The sequence below is a fragment of the Rosa chinensis genome, chromosome 4 (assembly GCF_002994745.2).
Source record: "Rosa chinensis cultivar Old Blush chromosome 4, RchiOBHm-V2, whole genome shotgun sequence".
Lineage (NCBI taxonomy): Eukaryota > Viridiplantae > Streptophyta > Magnoliopsida > Rosales > Rosaceae > Rosa > Rosa chinensis.
This window is the reverse complement of record NC_037091.1, coordinates 9,323,121-9,341,072: the sequence shown is the minus strand read 5'-3', so window position 1 is coordinate 9,341,072 and position 17,952 is coordinate 9,323,121. Positions and strand designations below refer to the sequence as shown.

The 17,952-nt window shown below is 38.7% G+C and overlaps 1 pseudogene; it reads right to left on the bottom strand.

Moving 5' to 3' along the window:
* Positions 1-409: 409 nt before the first annotated feature.
* On the bottom strand, positions 410-16,579 carry LOC121052772 (annotated as a pseudogene).
* Positions 16,580-17,952: the final 1,373 nt, after the last annotated feature.

Sequence of the window (17,952 nt, the reverse complement as noted above, 5' to 3'; positions counted from 1 at the left end):
CAAAGAAACAGACGAAGAGGGAATCAAGCAATTACAAATCACAGCTCAATCAGCATTTAGTATGACCAATGTAATTGATATTTCCGTTGTAATCATATCCCTATATAAAGGGGTTATGAATGAAATGAGTAGACCAATTCCAATTCTCATTTTACTTTTACAGTGGTAACTTTGTTGTCAATGTCCTGAATTTAGTTCAATATATAAGATTGTAGTTTTGATTCTAATATATGTAAAATGAATGTATAATAAACATCTCAATACTATAGACAACCCATACAGTATACTACTGCATCTAGAAGCTGTCTTTATGTGGATGAACATAATTAAGAGAAACATATATTATGACAACCGGTAAAACGGAGTGTCATTGACTATAAGTCAAGCTTTTACGCTACAGAGTGGTGTTTATTATGCATATACGTATGTATATATACTTAATATCCATTATAAGGATGTCTAGATGCTTAATGCATGCAGCTTGCTCTACGTACGTGCGTAGTACAACTTAAGCTTGACTGGGTTGAGCTTGGAGACGAACCTTCAGCCCATCAACTAGAAAGGGATTCATACCACCTGTGATCTTGCAATTAGGGTTCACAAGTTCCCATTTGAATCTTATAACAAGATGGTGCATAAAACTAAGAATTTGCAGATGAGCGTAGTCCTTTCCGGGGCAAATTCGAGGACCACTCCCGAATGGGATGTTTGTGTAAGGCGGAGGAGTTGCTTTCTCGAACCTGGTAGGGTCAAACTCTTCTGGCGCTGGAAAATATTCAGGGTTCATGGTTGTGGTGCTCACTGTCCAGTAGACCTAAAAATTGAATTGCAAATTAGCACAAAATGAATTGAGTACGTTATTAATGCATTCAATTATAACCCAACTAGCTAACCAATTAGGGCTTATATATATACTATGGCGCACGACTTTAAATTCTTGATGTAGTGGAAATTGTGCTAAACGAGTGAATAACTGAGAGGTAGATTGCCAGCTCAAATATACTGGAACTTGCATATCCCAAAACTTGAAAGTGTGGCATGACTCGAGTCAACTATCATATAATTTCTCACTATTTACGTGCCTATTAAGATTCTAAAATCAGACCGCATATATATTAACGGATCCTATACATATCTGAACAAAAGCCAGAAAGGGCATGCAATAATGCAGCAATATACATAGTTATAGATGAAGCGGTTGACCTTTCTAGCTAATTAACCAAATCATGAAAGCTAATTGATATATATATATATATATATATATATATATATATATATCATACTGTGTGAGTATCATCTTTATGTATAAGTCCTTACATACCTTCCATCCTTTAGGAATTGTATATGAAAGTTCTAGAGAGGAATAGAGAAACGAAGAGAAAATATCTAGAAAATGAGCCTGATTCAATTATGTTAGTACAGAGAAGAGTTTATATAGTACTCAAGAAGACGCCCAAGCTTCACACGTGTCAAGACAGCTGTGGAGCACTAATGAACTAAACCATGCAGCTAAATGTAATTAACATAGGCTAATTACCCTAATTGCTTATTACAAAGCAGTAGAAATTAACTAAAGCAATTAGCTAAACAACACAATCCTAACACCCTCCCTCAACTTGATGAGGGGATAGAAGCATCAAGTTGCTGCATAAATAGTTGTGTTGAGGAGCACAGAGTCCCTTGGTAAACAAATCTGCAGGTTGCTCTCTGGAAGTGACAAATTGAAGCTTGAGTGATCCAGCTTTGACTTGATTTCTTGTAAAGTGAAGGTCCACTTCAATATGCTTAAGCTTGGAGTGATATACTGGATTTGTAGCTAGTGCAAGAGCTGATATATTGTCACAGTATAAAGTAGGCACATCAGAGAGAGTTGTATGTAGATTACTCAGTAGATGAGACAACCATTTAATCTCAGAGGTGGTATCAGCCATGCTTCTGCAATCTGCCTCTGTAGATGACCTTGAGACAGCAGATTGCTTCTTACTGCACCAGGAAATGGGAGAATCATTGAGCAGAATGACAAAACCTGCTGTGGCTTTCCTATCATTGGGATCTCTTGCCCAATCTACATCACAAAATGTTTTGAGATATAGTTGTGTGGCATTGGCACTTGATGCCCTCTTGAAGTGTATTCCATGCTCCATAGTACCTTTAACATACCTCAATATTCTTTGAGCTACCACAAGATGAGAATCTGTAGGAGAGTGCAAAAATTGACACACAGAATTCACTGCAAAAGTGATATCAAGCCTAGTGAAAGTTAGGTATTGAAGACACCCCACTAAGCTTCTGAACAATGAGATATCATGATCTTGTAAAGGGAATCCAACATCCTTCATAAGCCTTACACCAGATTTACAAGGTGTAGAATGAGTATGGCAATCATCAAGTCCAGCCTTGTGTAACAGATCTCTTGCATACTTAGATTGAGAGACAAACAATCTAGAGTTGAGATATTTGATCTCAATGCCTAGAAAATAATGTAATTTACCAAGGTCTTTCATATCGAACTCCTGTTAAAGAGCAAGTTTGACAGCAACAATGAGGTATGCACAATCACCAGTCAGAATGATATCATCCACATATAGTAAGAGAAACACTCGAGCAGTATCTGTGAGTTTGACAATCAAGCTAGGATCTGCATAAGATGGAGTAAAGCCAATTGAAGGCAGAAAAGCAGTAAATCTCTCATTCCATGCCCTAGGTGCCTGCTTAAGACCGTACAGAGATTTGTTTAATTTGCACACAAGATTTGGTGCATTCTGATCAACAAAGCCTCCTGGCTAAGTCATATATACTTCTTCATTCAGGTAGCCATGCAAAAAAGCATTCTTAACATCAAGTTGATGAAGCTTCCAATTATAATGAGCAGCCAAGCACAGAATCTAACAGTAGTGTGACGCACAACAGGAGAAAAAGTTTCTTCATAGTCAATTCCAAATTCTTGGCTAAATCCCCTTGCCACAAGTCTGGCTTTGTGTCGAGCTATGGATCCATCGGCATTCCGTTTGACTTTGAACAACCACTTGCATGAGACTAGATTCTTGTTTGGAGGAAAAGGTACAAGGGTCCAAGTATTCTGTTGTATCAACGCATTATACTCTTCTTCCATGGAAAGCTTCCAAGCTGGAATCTGGAGTGAAGATTTATAGTTTGATGGCTCAGTTGCATCGGGACCCCAAAACCGATATTTGTAAGTACATAACTAAAGCATTTCTTCGTTTGTATGCCTCTTTTGTCTCTAGTCAGCATAGGATGCTCATTGAAAACCTGATTGGACACACCTTCCACTGGATGCAGTATGTTGCACTCAGAGACTTGACATAGAGAAGGTCGAGTCTAGTCACAGTTGAGAATGACATATATTAAGCCATTTCCAGGTTCAAAATGAACAGTAAGTTCACCACCATGTTCAGCAAATTCAATTTGAGTAGAAGTATAAGGAGTAAAGATATCATCTGAAAATGGCAATGGAGTGCTAGATTGATCCTGAAGTGATGAGGACACTCTAATGATAGGATCATTATCAACATAGTCACAAGCATGCTGAATTGGAGTAGGGATTGCATGATAGTCATCAGACTCAGGAATAAAGGAGATGGTGGTATCATGTGGTGAGTTACCAGAATCTTGAGATGCAAGATGGTCACAGGGTGATGAATTATGTATCAATGTAGTCATTGGTAAGGCAGAATTGGTACCTGAAGTAGCTATGACAGAAGATGATTTACATGAAGCTAATGAAGAAGTGTGAGACTGTTTAGAAACTGTAGGTGAACTGAGATGAGGTTGAGTAATATGTTTTTGAGTAGAGGCATAAGGGAATGACTGTTCCTCAAAAAATACATGTCTTGAGATGATGTACCTCTTGGTTGTAGGACTAAAACATATGTAGCCCTTGTATCCAGCAGCAAAGCCAATAAACACATACCTAATAGTTTTTGGCTGAAGTTTATCTGTCCTGTAAGGTGTCATGAGAGGATAGCAAGCACAACCAAATACCCTAAGAGAATCAATTTGAGGTGCACATTTATATAGTTTCTCATAAGGTGACACCATTTGCAGTACTGGAGTAGGCATCTTGTTTATTAAATAAGCAACAATGGCATAAGCATGGTACCAGAATTGATTAGGGAGTGAAGCATTTTGCAACAATGTAACGGCTGTTTCCCTAAGATGTCTGTTCTTCCTCTCTGACACTCCATTTTGCTGGGGAGTATATGGATAAGAAACATGATGAACAATTATTTTCTGATTCAAAAAAGTCTAAAACTGTGTACTCATGTATTCACCACCACCATCACTTCTAAAGGTTTTAATTGAAGATGAGAATTGAGTAGACACAAAGGCACAAAGAGATTGGAAGTAGTCTAAAACCTCATTTTTATTTCTCATGGGGTACATCCAAGTGAATCTGGTACAATCATCTATGAATATAACAAAGTATTTGTAACCATCCAAAGATGGATGAAGGGAAGGTCCCCATACATTTGAGTGTACAAGTTCAAAAGGTACCTGGCTTCTAGAAATTGAGTTAGGAAAAGGAAGTTTATGTAGTTTGCCTAACAAACAAGGCTCACAAACAATAGACTCATTATCAGCAGAAGCTTGAATATGACATCTCTCAAGCATGCTTATAGCAACTTCATTTGTTGGATGTCCCAACCTCTGATGCCAAATTGTGTTTTTAATGAACTATCCCACAAATGCAGACTTAGAGAGAACTTCAGGATGAGCTTTATTTGATGAGGTTGGTGACCGAGTCATAAGAGGAAGCTGAAAAGGAATTGGATAGAGGCCTTGTTTACACATTCCCTAATAGAGTATTCTGCCCTGCACTTTGTCCTGAATGACACACATAAATTCATCAAACCAGACACTAATATTGTTTTGTTTACACAATTGATAGATAGAGAGTAAATGTGCTGCAAGCTCAGGAATTAGTAGCACATTATCAAGTAATAAGGGTCCCAAAGTAGTGCTACCAAAATGTGTGATTTTAAGGTGATTACCATTACCAACTTGCACCGTACCAATTGCAGGGTAAGAGACAACATTATCAAGAAGTTGAGCATTGCTTACCATGTGGTTGGTGGCCCCTGTGTCAGCCAACCAAAATTGAGATGCGAGATTAGATGCTGCAAGCATAGCAGACCCATTCACAGGTTTAGAAGCTTGTTGCAGATGTTGACCAGGGAAACTAATAATGAAGTAGCATCTTTCAGTTGTGTGGCCTTGTCTCCAACAATACTGACATCCAGAAGTAGAATAGTTGTTGTTGCCTTGTTGATAGTTCGATAAGGTTCTGCAGGTCTTAGCACCATGACCAACTTTCCCACAAAGTTGAAAAGTCAAGGGACCAGCTCCAGGATTAGCAGTGTTGTTTCTGAAACCAGCAAAGTTGTTCTGAGCTCCAATTGCATTGTTTGAGTTAAAACCAACATTAACAGGTGATGAAATGCCTTTTCCGGCATAGTTGAAATTTCTATTGCCAAAATTGGCAGGTGGTCTAGAATTGCCTTGTCCAGCAAAGAGACCAGCCATACCAGCATTGAAATCAAACATAGGATACGGTGTGTAGGGATTGTACCCATAAGAAATAGGAGACATAGGAACAAAGGAACCTTGATGTGAAATCGGAGCAGGAAGAGGAGCTTGTGTTGGTTGTTGAAAACCTAGTGGAACACTAGGTGCAGCATATGAGGGCTGAGACATGGCTGGTGCAATATTGGCAGATGTAGATGAAATATTTGATGTTGAGGTATTTGGTACAAGAGTGGTTCCAACAAGAACAGCAGAAGCAGTAGAACCAACACCATCAGAGCTATTCTTTGCCAACATTGCCGTCAAGAGAGTTTGCAAACCTTGAGTTTCATTGCCAATGTCAATCTCTGCAGCTTTGAGTAAGGTTTTAAGTTCACCAAGTGAGTAGCTCACAAACTGAGCTCAAATTACAGTTTTAATTGCTGCAAATTCAGTAGGCAAATCTCTTAACACAGTGACAACAATGTGTTCATCATCAATGACAACTCCTACAGTTTCGAGATCATCCTTAGCTGCTTTAATTTTGTCCAGGTAAGTCTCAATATCATCATTCCCCTTCTTTAGGTTTTGCAAATTGGACTTGAGCTGGAGGATGTTTTGTCTATTTGGAGCTGCAAATTTCAGCTTAAGTCTAGACCACATATCTTGAGTAGACTTGCTTCCCACAGCACAGACCATAGCCACAGTGCTCAATGTTTGGTCCATCATGTTCACTATAATTTGATCTTGTGTTTTCCAGGCAATGTACTCAGCATTGGGAACAGAAGTAGTGCCATAAGAGGATTGAGTGAACTGTGGAGGACAAGGAGTTGTACCATCCACAATGTGAGCCCTGGAAAATTGTATCGAGCTTAACAGAGATCGTACGCGAAAATATTCAACGTTCTCGATAAATGTCAAGATGTTCGAGGAAATTTTCAGAAACTTTCATAAAGTGAAATCCTCAATTTAGGAGTTGGTTAGTAAAGTACACATCACGACGAGTTCGTAAAAATTTTCAGGGAATTTTCCGGATACCCAAGCCATTGACTAGTAAGAGTCGAGTTGTACCACATGAAATCATGAATGAGAATTGTTATGGGTACTGGAGTCCGACATGAGAAGTGAAGTATTATTGATCGTTTGACCAATCAGGAAATTTCGAGGACGAAATTTATTTAAGGGGGGTGGAACTCTGAGCCTTGGAAAATTGTATCGAGCTTAACGGAGATCGTATGCTAAATTATTCAACGATCTTGATAAATGTCAAGATGCTCGAGGAAATTTTCAGAAATTTTCATAAAGTGAAATCCTCAATTTAGGAGTTGGTTAATAAAGTACACGTCACGACGAGTTCGTGAAAATTTTCAGGGAATTTTCTGGATACCCGAGCCATTGACTAGTAAGAGTCGAGTTGTACCACATGAAATCATGAATGAGAATTGTTATGGGTACTGGAGTCCGACATGAGAAGTGAAGTATTATTGACCGTTTGACCAATCAGGAAATTTCGAGGATGAAACTTATTTAAGGGGGGTGGAACTCTGAGCCCCGGAAAATTGTATCGAGCTTAACGGAGATCGTACTCGAAATTATTCAACGATCTTGATAAATGTCAAGATGCTCAAGGAAATTTTCATAAAGTGAAATCCTCAATTTAGGAGTTGGTTAATAAAGTGCACGTCACGACAAGTTTGTGAAAATTTTCGGGGAATTTTTCGGATACCCGAGCCATTTATAGCTATTTTCCGAAGTTGTGGAATTTTAGAAAATAAATTAAAGAAATAGGATTTTCTGCAGTGCAATCCTGGCCGTTGATCTATCCACCGCTTCATCCTGGCCTTTAATTACAATTTTGGTTGAGGTATATAATGCCCTTGATCAGATCAAGGACAGAGATTGAATCAGAAAACGAGAGAGAGAGAGAGAGAGAGAGAGAGAGAGAGAGAGAGAGAGAGAGAGAGAGAGAGAGAGCTAGGAGCTCTGACCCGAACGCAGCGACCCGACAAGTGACCCGACCGGAACTTCCACGTCCGGCCATTCCAAGACGGCGCGAGGCCACCAATAGCTTTGTCTAGGCGTCGCCTACCTCCCTATACCCTCTGATCGCCCATGCATCGACTGTGAATGGAGAATCGACGGCTGGAAGCTCCGAGACTTCTCCAGTGAGTTCCGTAATTTCCGGAGACTCCGGCCACCATCTAGGCTGCTTGGGGTATGAAACCTCACCTCCTCGTCATTATCTGCACGTTTATGTAATTAGTTTTCAAATTGGATTGAGTTTTGATGGTTTGCATTTTGGGTTCGTCTCGGGTCTGTTGCGGTTCCTCGATGCCGGCGACTTTCTCTGCTTTCCTTGGCTTGTTCCGGCCTCGAATGCAATTGTAGACAAGGTATTTAGCAGCTGGCTAGGTAGATCATGTCGACACCCTCAGTTCATCACCAACCCAGTTTCAACAGTGAGATCAGGAAGCTGAGTTTGGGTTGCTTCAAGGGATTTCCTATTTCGAAGGTATAATCTCGAACTAGATTCTTGTGCTGGTGATTAGAAATTATGCCACTGAGCTTGGTTTGATATGATGAAGTTGAAGGCTCTGTTATCGAATTGGTTATGTTGTCTAGAATTTTGATTATTTGAGTTGATGTCTACTGTGGGCTATGTCAATTGTAATGATGAATGAGTTTGGAAAGGGTTGCTTACAGTTTATGTGTTTTGAAAATGGTGAATGTAGTTGGTCGACGTTTTGCAAGGTTTCCCATCGCAGTTAGTATTGAAATGATTATGTTGATTTGAATTGGGAGAGATTATATTTCAATTAAGGAGAAAAGTTAGGGTTGGGTGCCCTTAGTAGTTTTGGGCACACCTTGTGTGAAATGGAAGTAAGTAAAGAAAGGAAAATAGCATATTGGGTGGCCTTAGTAAATTTCGGGTACACCTAATATGTTTGAAATTAAGTCGTTGCTTGATTTACTTCGACATAGTCGTAATTGGTCGATATTGTAATTTCAAGTAAAATGTTCGGTAATTTGGGTTAATTATCGAACCTATTATAGTTGGTCAAACAATGGTCAAACCAGGAAAAGTTGTCGAGATTTAATATAATTGTTCAAAAGATATTAACTATCGAAATGTCGGAACTCAGGACTCCAGTTACCCAAGGAACAGAAGGTTCGCCACTCTTGGAGTATGTGAGAGAAAGCATCGGAATCCAGGTAGGGATTCAGGACTCTCCTCGGTTAGTGATTTTCTTATATATATGTCGTTATTAAAATGATGCATGTTAAGTGGTACGGTTTGGTTAAGTTAAACTGCAACGCATACTAACCAAATCGTGAGAAATGTGATGGCTTGAGGGCGAAAGGGGCACTGACTTCCTTGGGTTCGATTCCCTAAACCTCCGGAGGGTTAGCTACACCAATCGGACGGTGAGCGATCTCAATGACGACCCGATCCGTGTGTGTAGTTAGGTAGTGGACGCTCTCGCTACGCTTACCTGGTGATAAATTAAATTGAGGTAAGGTCGTGTAGTGGGTCTATAGGACCGGCCATCAGGTAATACTTGGATTTGGCGCCGTATTTAATAAAGCTTCATGCATCAGTTTTCAAATTGAAAAATATTATAAAGTTTGTCGTTCCTTTAAATAATTGGTTTAAGCATGTTTTCATACTGGGATCCCAAAAATATATTTACTGGTTTCAAACCTAGTTGTGGTAGAGTTCCTGTAGAGCAGCGAGGACAAAAGCTCACCCCTACAACAGTGTAGATGCAGGTACTGTGCACTGGTGACGGGACAATAGCGGACGGAGCTGGGTGTGCGGAACAAGTTCGGTAAATCGTCATTTGGACCTTATTCTAAATCCTATTTCTTGAACTTCGTATTCTGAGACTTGTTGATAGTTAGCCTTGGGTCAATTTTGGTTGAGTTCTCCTTTCCTTGAAGTTCGTACCTCTAGTGTGAGAATTCATTGCAAGTTCTAGACGAATGAAATAAATTTTAGCAACTCAAGGATTTTTACCTCAAAAATACTTGTAGCTTCCGTTGTGCTTATACAAAAAGTTTTCAAACAAAATGCCTAGCGGTTTTCTAGAATGTAAATCGAGAGTTCGGTTTATGTTTTAGAGACTCGTGGCACTGTGACTTGCTTACGCTGGTGAGGTGCAGCTTGGGGCGTTACACACAAATCCAAAAAGATTTGACCTCTAAGGAAGGACTCCATTCTGAACAACCATGTAGGGTAATTGGTCTCCTCAAGTAAGATGTTAGGCAAGTACACAGTAGTCTGAGTTGTGGCAGATCGATGAAGAAAATTGAGGAGCGCAAGAAGTAGTCATGTTTCCACTATTGTGCATGAGATCATAAAAACATCAATTCACAAATGAGTATGAACTAGTGACATATTTTCACAGGTCAGTATGAGCAAATTACAATTGCAGAGCACATCAGCATAACAGTTTAAGAAGTTTTTGGCTCCAAACAAAACTGTACGTTAATCAACACCTCATACAGTATCTTGAGAAACAAACTTCACACATCATTCTAATCATCCTCATGAAGTACAAGAGCTTCGATCTACAGTGTAATATGAGCTAGAGTTCTGATAACAAAGATATCAACTCACAGATCCAAAATCATCCTTATGAAGAAACGAACTTCACACATCATTCTAATTATCTTCATGAAGTACAAGAGCTTCGATCTACAGTATAATATGAGCTAGGGTTCTGATAACAAAGATATCAACTCACAGATCCAAAATCATCCTTATGAAGTACTAGAGCTAGCTTCGATCTACAACATAATATGAGCTACGGTTTTGATAACAAAGATATCAACTCACAGATCAAAAAGAAGCACAAATCTAGTCAGTTTTAGCTTCTTCTTTTTTTGATGAACATACGCAATTTCTGAACAATCTGAGCTTAATTCCAAGTATCGATTTTATAGAATAGTACAATCTTGTAGCAATAACCATAAAATCTACATGATTCGAGTCATGAACTTCTCAATTTCTTCAAAATTCATTGAAAAAGAAACTTACATGAATCAGAGATCTCACACAAGAGGAAGAGGAGGATGAACACCAGCTAAGATTGTAGATCAAGCACGAAGATCAACCACGATTGCAACCTGGCTCTGATACCATGAAAGTTCTAGAAAATGAGCCTGATTCAATTATGCTAGTATAGAGAAGAGTTTATATAGTACTCAAGAAGACGCCCAAGCTTGACACGTGTCAAGACAGCTGTGGAGCACTAATGAACTAAAGCATGCAGCTAAACGTAATTAACATAGGCTAATTACCCTAATTGCTTATTACAAAGCAGTAGAAATTAACTAAAGCAATTAGCTAAACAACACAATCCTAACAGTATAACCTTGGTAAGTGAAGTCTGTTGCAGCCTCTCTAAATGTTCCCTGAAGAGGTGGTATGAGCCTCATCGCCTCCAGGGCTACGTTCCACGAATACTTCATTTGTTGCATATCATCCCAATTGAGTGCCTCGCCAGATTTTTTGGACTTCAAAATCTCCAGTTGTTCTGTTGGTGAAATAAGAACAAAATTAAACCTAAAATTAATAATTAATGCTTCATGTAACCCTTCAGCTGATAGACTAGTACGCGCCAAATATACATGGCATGCAAAAAAAAAGAAAAAAGATCCATATAATTATGTCTAACGTAAAGTTAAAGGTCAAATTTAACCACTGAAAAATTGAGGTCAAATTTAACCACTGAAAAATTGTACTTCCTATATTTGTCTCTAGCTACATAGGTCAACACTTATCAAGATACTGATCGATCCCATAAATGTGATCTTGTGCCAGTTGCATGCATGACAGTTAGAAACTTATTGATATGTACGTTAAGAAACTTATTGATTTGTACGCAGCTAAAAACTGATAAAGACAAATGGAGACCAACCTTCCCTTGCCTATACAAACAAAATATGTAACATCAATAATCTATCAGTCCATAAAAATAATATAGTATTTTGCACTAGGGACTGAGGTGGGGGTGAGCAGGGGCTGATGCGCCAACTCAAATTTTAGAGAGAATGAATGTAATAGATGATCAATACAGCATTTTGTCTTCTAGTGTTAACATACATGCTTCCTCTAAGCCACTTAATCTAATATTTTAATAATATATATATATATATATATATAATTGATAAATTGAATCATGAAAACGTTGCCAACAGACTTGTATAGAAGAAGGTGCAATTAAAATAACAAAGAAACAGAAACATTCAATGCCGAAAGAGACATAAAGGCATGACCAACGTCTCAACATGATCTGAAATTTTTTTTTTTTTGCTAAGATTTTGATATATTGTTAAATTTTTTTTATTTGCTAAGTACTTATTCGAATTGTTATGATATGGAATGTTTAGAAGTTGTGCTAAATAATGAATTGTCTCTAATTTTATTGTTTAAATTTTTTTATCTATTTTTACTATGCACCCATATAAAAAAAAAAAAATCCTGGGTCCACTACTGGTATTTTGGAGTGAAGTAATTAGCCTCCATATGTACACAAAGCTTCCATCATTTGAAGTTTTCAACTCACGTTTCATATAAAAAAGTTCAAAAGGTCTATCCCTTCGATTAACTGTATCATTACTAGACAAGTTATGAAAGATTTCTATGAAAAAGTAGAGAAATAGAAACGAAGTTGGAAAACGAATTGGAATCCAAGGCTTCAGTTGTACTGATAGATTTTTCAAGTACTGGTATTTATACTACAGCTTTACAGTTGAGTTGGAAAGTTACAGTTTTACAATTGAGTTGGAAAGATACAGTTTTACCCTTTAAAACCGTCCCTCAAGCTGATGGGAGAGAAGCTACCATCAGATTGCATTAGAAATGTGCTAAAGACTTTAGCAAACCTGTAATATTGGTTTCAACCAGGATCAATGAGCAGCAGTGATTGGCATAGCTGAAGAAGCAAAATTAGCAGATTAAAGAGCTAAAGGATGGCAACAAATAAGCTTGTTTCAACCAGGAGGAATAAGTGGAAGTGATGACCATAGTTGCATTGGCTGACAATATTGCCTACACTTTATTAGATTTTTGCTCAATAGCTCTGTAGTTTCCCGACCATAATCCAACTGAGGTTGTGCCTGGGCTTGCTCAGTTCTAGTAGCCACACGATTAGAGATGTTTTCAGCTACTCTTGGTGAATCAGACTTTTGCTTCTTAGAGCCACCTTTACCAATTGTGCTTGAAGAAAGTTCAACCCTTGAAAGCACCTCCAGCTTACTGCCTCTGTCATTTTGAATTTCAGAGAATCAATTTCTTGTTGCAGCATTTGTCTTAGGTTGCAAAGATGACTCTAGCACAGTGGACTGACTAGGCTCATGACCATATATATCTCGAGACAACCCCATAGGGTCCTTATGATCTTAGTCTTCTTGTGCATAAAGGATATCATCTTTCGAAGGGATGATGGCAATTTGGCTACCAACATCATGCACAGGATCCTTTCCACTTTCATCTCCAATTGTGAAAGACTCCCCAGAGCTTTCTAGTTTAATTTCCATTTTGGACGTTGGAAATCTTTGGGCATCAATTGGTGCAATAGAACCAAGTTGAGATGAGCTCGAGTGTAATAATGTAACCTCAAAGTTATTGATGTTATTATGAGCAACCATAGCTGTTGGACCAATCTTAGAGTTGTTGTTTGAAGCTTGAGAAAAAGAGCCATATTTTTGTGAAAGCTGCTGTGACACATTATTCTGAGAGAAACTTTGCTGAGAGTAGTTGGGTTAAGAAGCACGAGTGTGACCACTATTCTAAGCCATGAATCCCCCATTTTGAGTTACAAAGGTGCCATTTTGGAGCATGAAACCATCAGTTTGAGGTGCATAGCCATAAGAAAGTGTAGGTGTAGAAAAGTAGCTTCCATTGCCAACATTGTTATTCAACATGTATCCAGAATTAGGCATTGTCTGAGAGGCACCAAAATTGGTAGAAAGCGGAATCATGTCTTGACAACTCGAGGTAGCATTAGGCACATTGATAGCAGCACTTGAGGCGATTGGTGTGTTGTAGTGATTGAAAGTAGGCATACCAGAAATGACACTAGAATTGATAACAGTAGGCATTCCATTTTGCATAGTCTTTGTAGATTGATCCATAGTAGACTCCTCATCAAGTAAAAGAGAAAGCAATTTGTTCATTGTCATAGTTGTGATCGGAGCTTTGACCACAATTTTGATAGTCATGTACTCAGAGGGAAGGCCATTAACAACAATGATAACAATCTCTTCATCGGGAATATGAATACCAACAAAAGCTAATTGATCAGTAATGTTCTTGATACGCTGAAAATACTTGTCTATAGTATCATTGCCTTTATGAATTGTATACAAGTTTGTTTGAAGTTGCATAGTGGCAGTTCTGGAAGAGACACCATATCTCATCCTCAAATTTTTCCAAACTTCACATAAATTATTGCTTCCAACCACAAATGATAATGCTTCACTAGATAAAGTGGAAGTGATAAGAGTCATCAATGCTTTATCATTCTTTTCCTATTCTTGAAATTCCCTTGTAATTCCAGCATTTATGCTACCATCAGTCACCAAGAATTGAGGTGGAGAAGAATAAGAACCATCAATGTATCCCTCTAACCCAAGGCTTTTGAGCATATTTTTCATTTGAAATAACCATGTAATGTAATTGTTATCATCCAACTTTACAGGCAGTAAATTGTAAATGCTCGAAAGCATATAGATGAGTGGCTGGTTGTTGTTATCCATGACTATAAGATGACAGAATACCAATGCTTCCTCAGTGTTGTAAAGGTTAAGAGAATTTCTAGAACCAAACCAAGACAATTCAACCAACTTGAATGAGCAGATTTCAGTTCCTAACAATAGCCAAAAACTAGAAATGCCCTGTTTATTCTGTATCTTTTCTATATGGGCAAGGCTGTGGCACAAAACTTCAACTCATGAACATTCTTCTCTGAGATTTACCAATTCTTTGTGCAGATCCAATATACCAACACAAGTCAATTAAAAAGCTATTCAGACCCCTAGTTAAATTCTGACAGTGAATTGTCAATTGACACTCTTCACAACTTGATTTCAACAACTTCACTTCCAGCAGTATACTTCTTCACAAGCAGCAAAAAGAAGCTCTTGAATTCAATATATATGCATCAAAAAGTAAGAAGAGCACATAGCACCCATACTCACAAGAGAAGCATTAGGTAGAGCCATAGTGAAAATCTTCAACTAAAGGCAGATTCAAGTGAATTAGAGCAGAATCTGAGTGTGAACAAGTAGATTTGAGTATCAACACATAGAGCTGAGAGCTTGAGAACTAGTAGTAGCTAGAATGAGACAGAACTGCATACCATTGATGAACAACTTCAAAGGAACATCAAATCGAACACAAGGAAATGATCTGAGAGCTTGAACATTATCTAAGAGTAAGAGTGATATCAATTTTCTCTTGCTAGAAAACGTAAACGGAGAATCTGAATCTTGAATTTCTTCAATGCAAAAGCTAGGGTTTCAATCTTCTTTTCCAACTTCCAATCAATCTTGGATCAGTAACTATGTGCTTTTGCGTTATGAATCTTCAACAAATCAACAACAATTTTCAAGAAATCTTGACAAAATCAAATCATAGAACTATGAGGCTGAGCTTATCTAAAAAGAGAAATCAAACTCTTTGAAAAAGATGATCAAGAACATAATCGATCAAGAGCAGAATCCACCATGAACATAAGCTTTGGTTGAGTGGCTAGGCCTTCGATGAAGCTTCTGGTTCTCATATGATGATTTTCGGTCCCGATCACAACCTGGCTCTTGATGCCATGAAAGATTTCTAAGAAAAAGAAGAGAAATAGAAACGAAGCTAGAAAATGAATTGGAATCCAAGGCTTCAGTTGTACTGATAGATTTTTCAAGTACTGGTATTTATACTACAGCTTTACAGTTGAGTTCGAAAGTTACAGTTTTACAGTTGAGTTGGAAAGTTACAGTTTTACAGTTGAGTTGGAAAGATACAGTTTTACCTTTTAACAAGTTAGACATCAAGCATATGTGAGAAGAGAAAATAATGATTTACCAATTTGGACTTTGTCATATATGTCAGGTCTTTTGCCCAGGAATTTCACGATAAAAGTAGTAGTTATAACTGGAGAGTTGAACGAAGCGACTACATTCCCCATAATTTTATCAGCAATTTCATTCTCCAGCATGAACCTTCCGGTTGGGTCTATCGTAGCAATCATATAAGACAAAAGATCATGCATTTTGTTTCCGGTAGATGCCATAACTTCTTTCTTCTCCTTAACAAACGACTGAACAATCTCCCTCGCAGTCGGCGCTGCTTTCATTGCTCGATGAAATGCAGTCCCCGGAATATTCACAGGAATAGTGTGAAGCGCCAGCATCATGGTGTCCATAAACTCCACAAGCTTATCAATACGACAACTGTCTTTGAGTCCCATGAAGAACTTGGCCGAGAGAGTCAAAACGAGTAGCTGCGTGAGGCGATAAGCCTCGACCACCTGTATGCCATCCCAGTGCGTTTTCAGGTGGTCGAGAACCATGGAATCCATCACTACCACTTAGCCAACCAGGGCTTCGGCTCTTAGAAACCCCCGTGCATGAGATACGTGCTTTTCCATTTGTCTTGGCATGATGGTGGAAGCAACTTTTTGGTATGAAGAACGAAAGAGCTTTTGCATTGAGTGAGGTCTCCATGCTGCAAAGAGCTTTTCTTTGTTGGAAGCCACAAATTTGTGACCAGCAGTGCCACATAACACCATGGTTCGCTCACCTAGCATCTTGGTTTTGAAGATTTTGGAGGAGTATTTCTTCATCCTATCCCCTACAAATTATCATGGTCATCGTGTAGGAAGGCAAAGTTTTCACCAATAATCGGCCACCCAAAGCTGCTTGGAGGAAGATTAACGGATTTTTCATGGGATTTTGACTTATAAGCAGGAAAAATGAACGCAAGTGTAGTAGTAGTAGTAGTGAAGATGGCAAGTAGTGTAGACAAGAAAATGTAAAGGTTACTGTAATCCATGGTTGGATGACTGCTACTAATAACTTATAAGTGATGAATAATATTAGCTAGAAGTGGCTTCTTTATATAGAAGTCCGTTCTGCATGCTCCCTAGTTCCTCTTTCTTCCTAGCAAGCAATGGCCGAGGTAGTCCAAAAATTTTGGGTGGTGCCAATGGTATATTGTGGGGAAAACAAGTTATTGATGGCGGCATTCAGTGGCGTATTGGCAATGGGAAAAGAATTAGTGTCAAGGGTGATAGATGGATGCCATGTCCATCTATTTTCAAAATTGTTTCTCCTCTTAACGGACTCGATAAACTGGAAAGTTGAAAATTTGTTCACAGAATCAAGAGCTTGGAATGTCCCCTTGGTAAAGTCTTTATTCCTTTCACATGAGGCTAAGATGATACTTAGCATGCCAATGGGATTGAGAACTGTTCCAAAGTCCAGACAAGCTTATATGGCATTTTACAAAAAATGGGATCTTCACTGTGAGGACAGGTTATTAGGTAGCAAGTGATCTGCAAGCAAAGAAGAGTCCTCCTGGGGCTAGTTCTAGTTCAGCTACAATGTTAGAAATTTGGAGGAAGATATGGGGGTTGACTGTTCCACAAAATATCAAGCTTTTACTATGGAGGGCAGCTCATAATTTTCTACCGCGTGCACAAACCTTGTTTAAAAGAAGAATTGCTGCTGAGGCATCATATTGGTAGTCTGGGGCTACCATTGAATCAGCCATTCATGTCTTTGGGGACTGCCCAAAAGAAAAAAGTGTCTATAAGCTCTCCTTCTTAAGTGAGGTATGTAAAACATGGAAAGAACCTTCCTTTCTTGATTTATTTTCACATGTCAGTACCATAGCCATTGGAAGTGAGTTGGAGGCTTTTGGCTTTGTGGTTTGGTGGCTTTGGAGAAACCGTAATTTAAATAGGCATGGTGAGCGAGTGTTGATGGGACCGGAAGAACTTGTACAAATTGCAGGAGATTGGCACTTACAGTACGCCAAAGTTGGGGATGCTAACAGACCTAGGACTTTGCCCATAGCTGCTGCTCAAGACGGCATTAATCCAATATTAGAGTTTGGCAACCACATACTAGGGATTGCCTAAAACTAAATTTTAATGGAGCAAAAGATACAAAAAATGGGGTTAGTGGTTTGGGAGCTGTGTTCAAAGATCACCAAGGAAAGTTGAGAGGTGCCTTAGCTGTCCCTCAAGTTGGTAATCTCCCTCCAAGGGCAATAGAAGCATTGGCTTTGCTTCATAGCATCAGATTTGCAATTCATGTTGGTTTTACCAAATTGGACGTAGAGGGTGATGCTTTGACAGTTTTAAGTGCTTTGCATGATGACAGTGATGATCTTAGTATGGAGGGTCATATTTTAGATGAAGT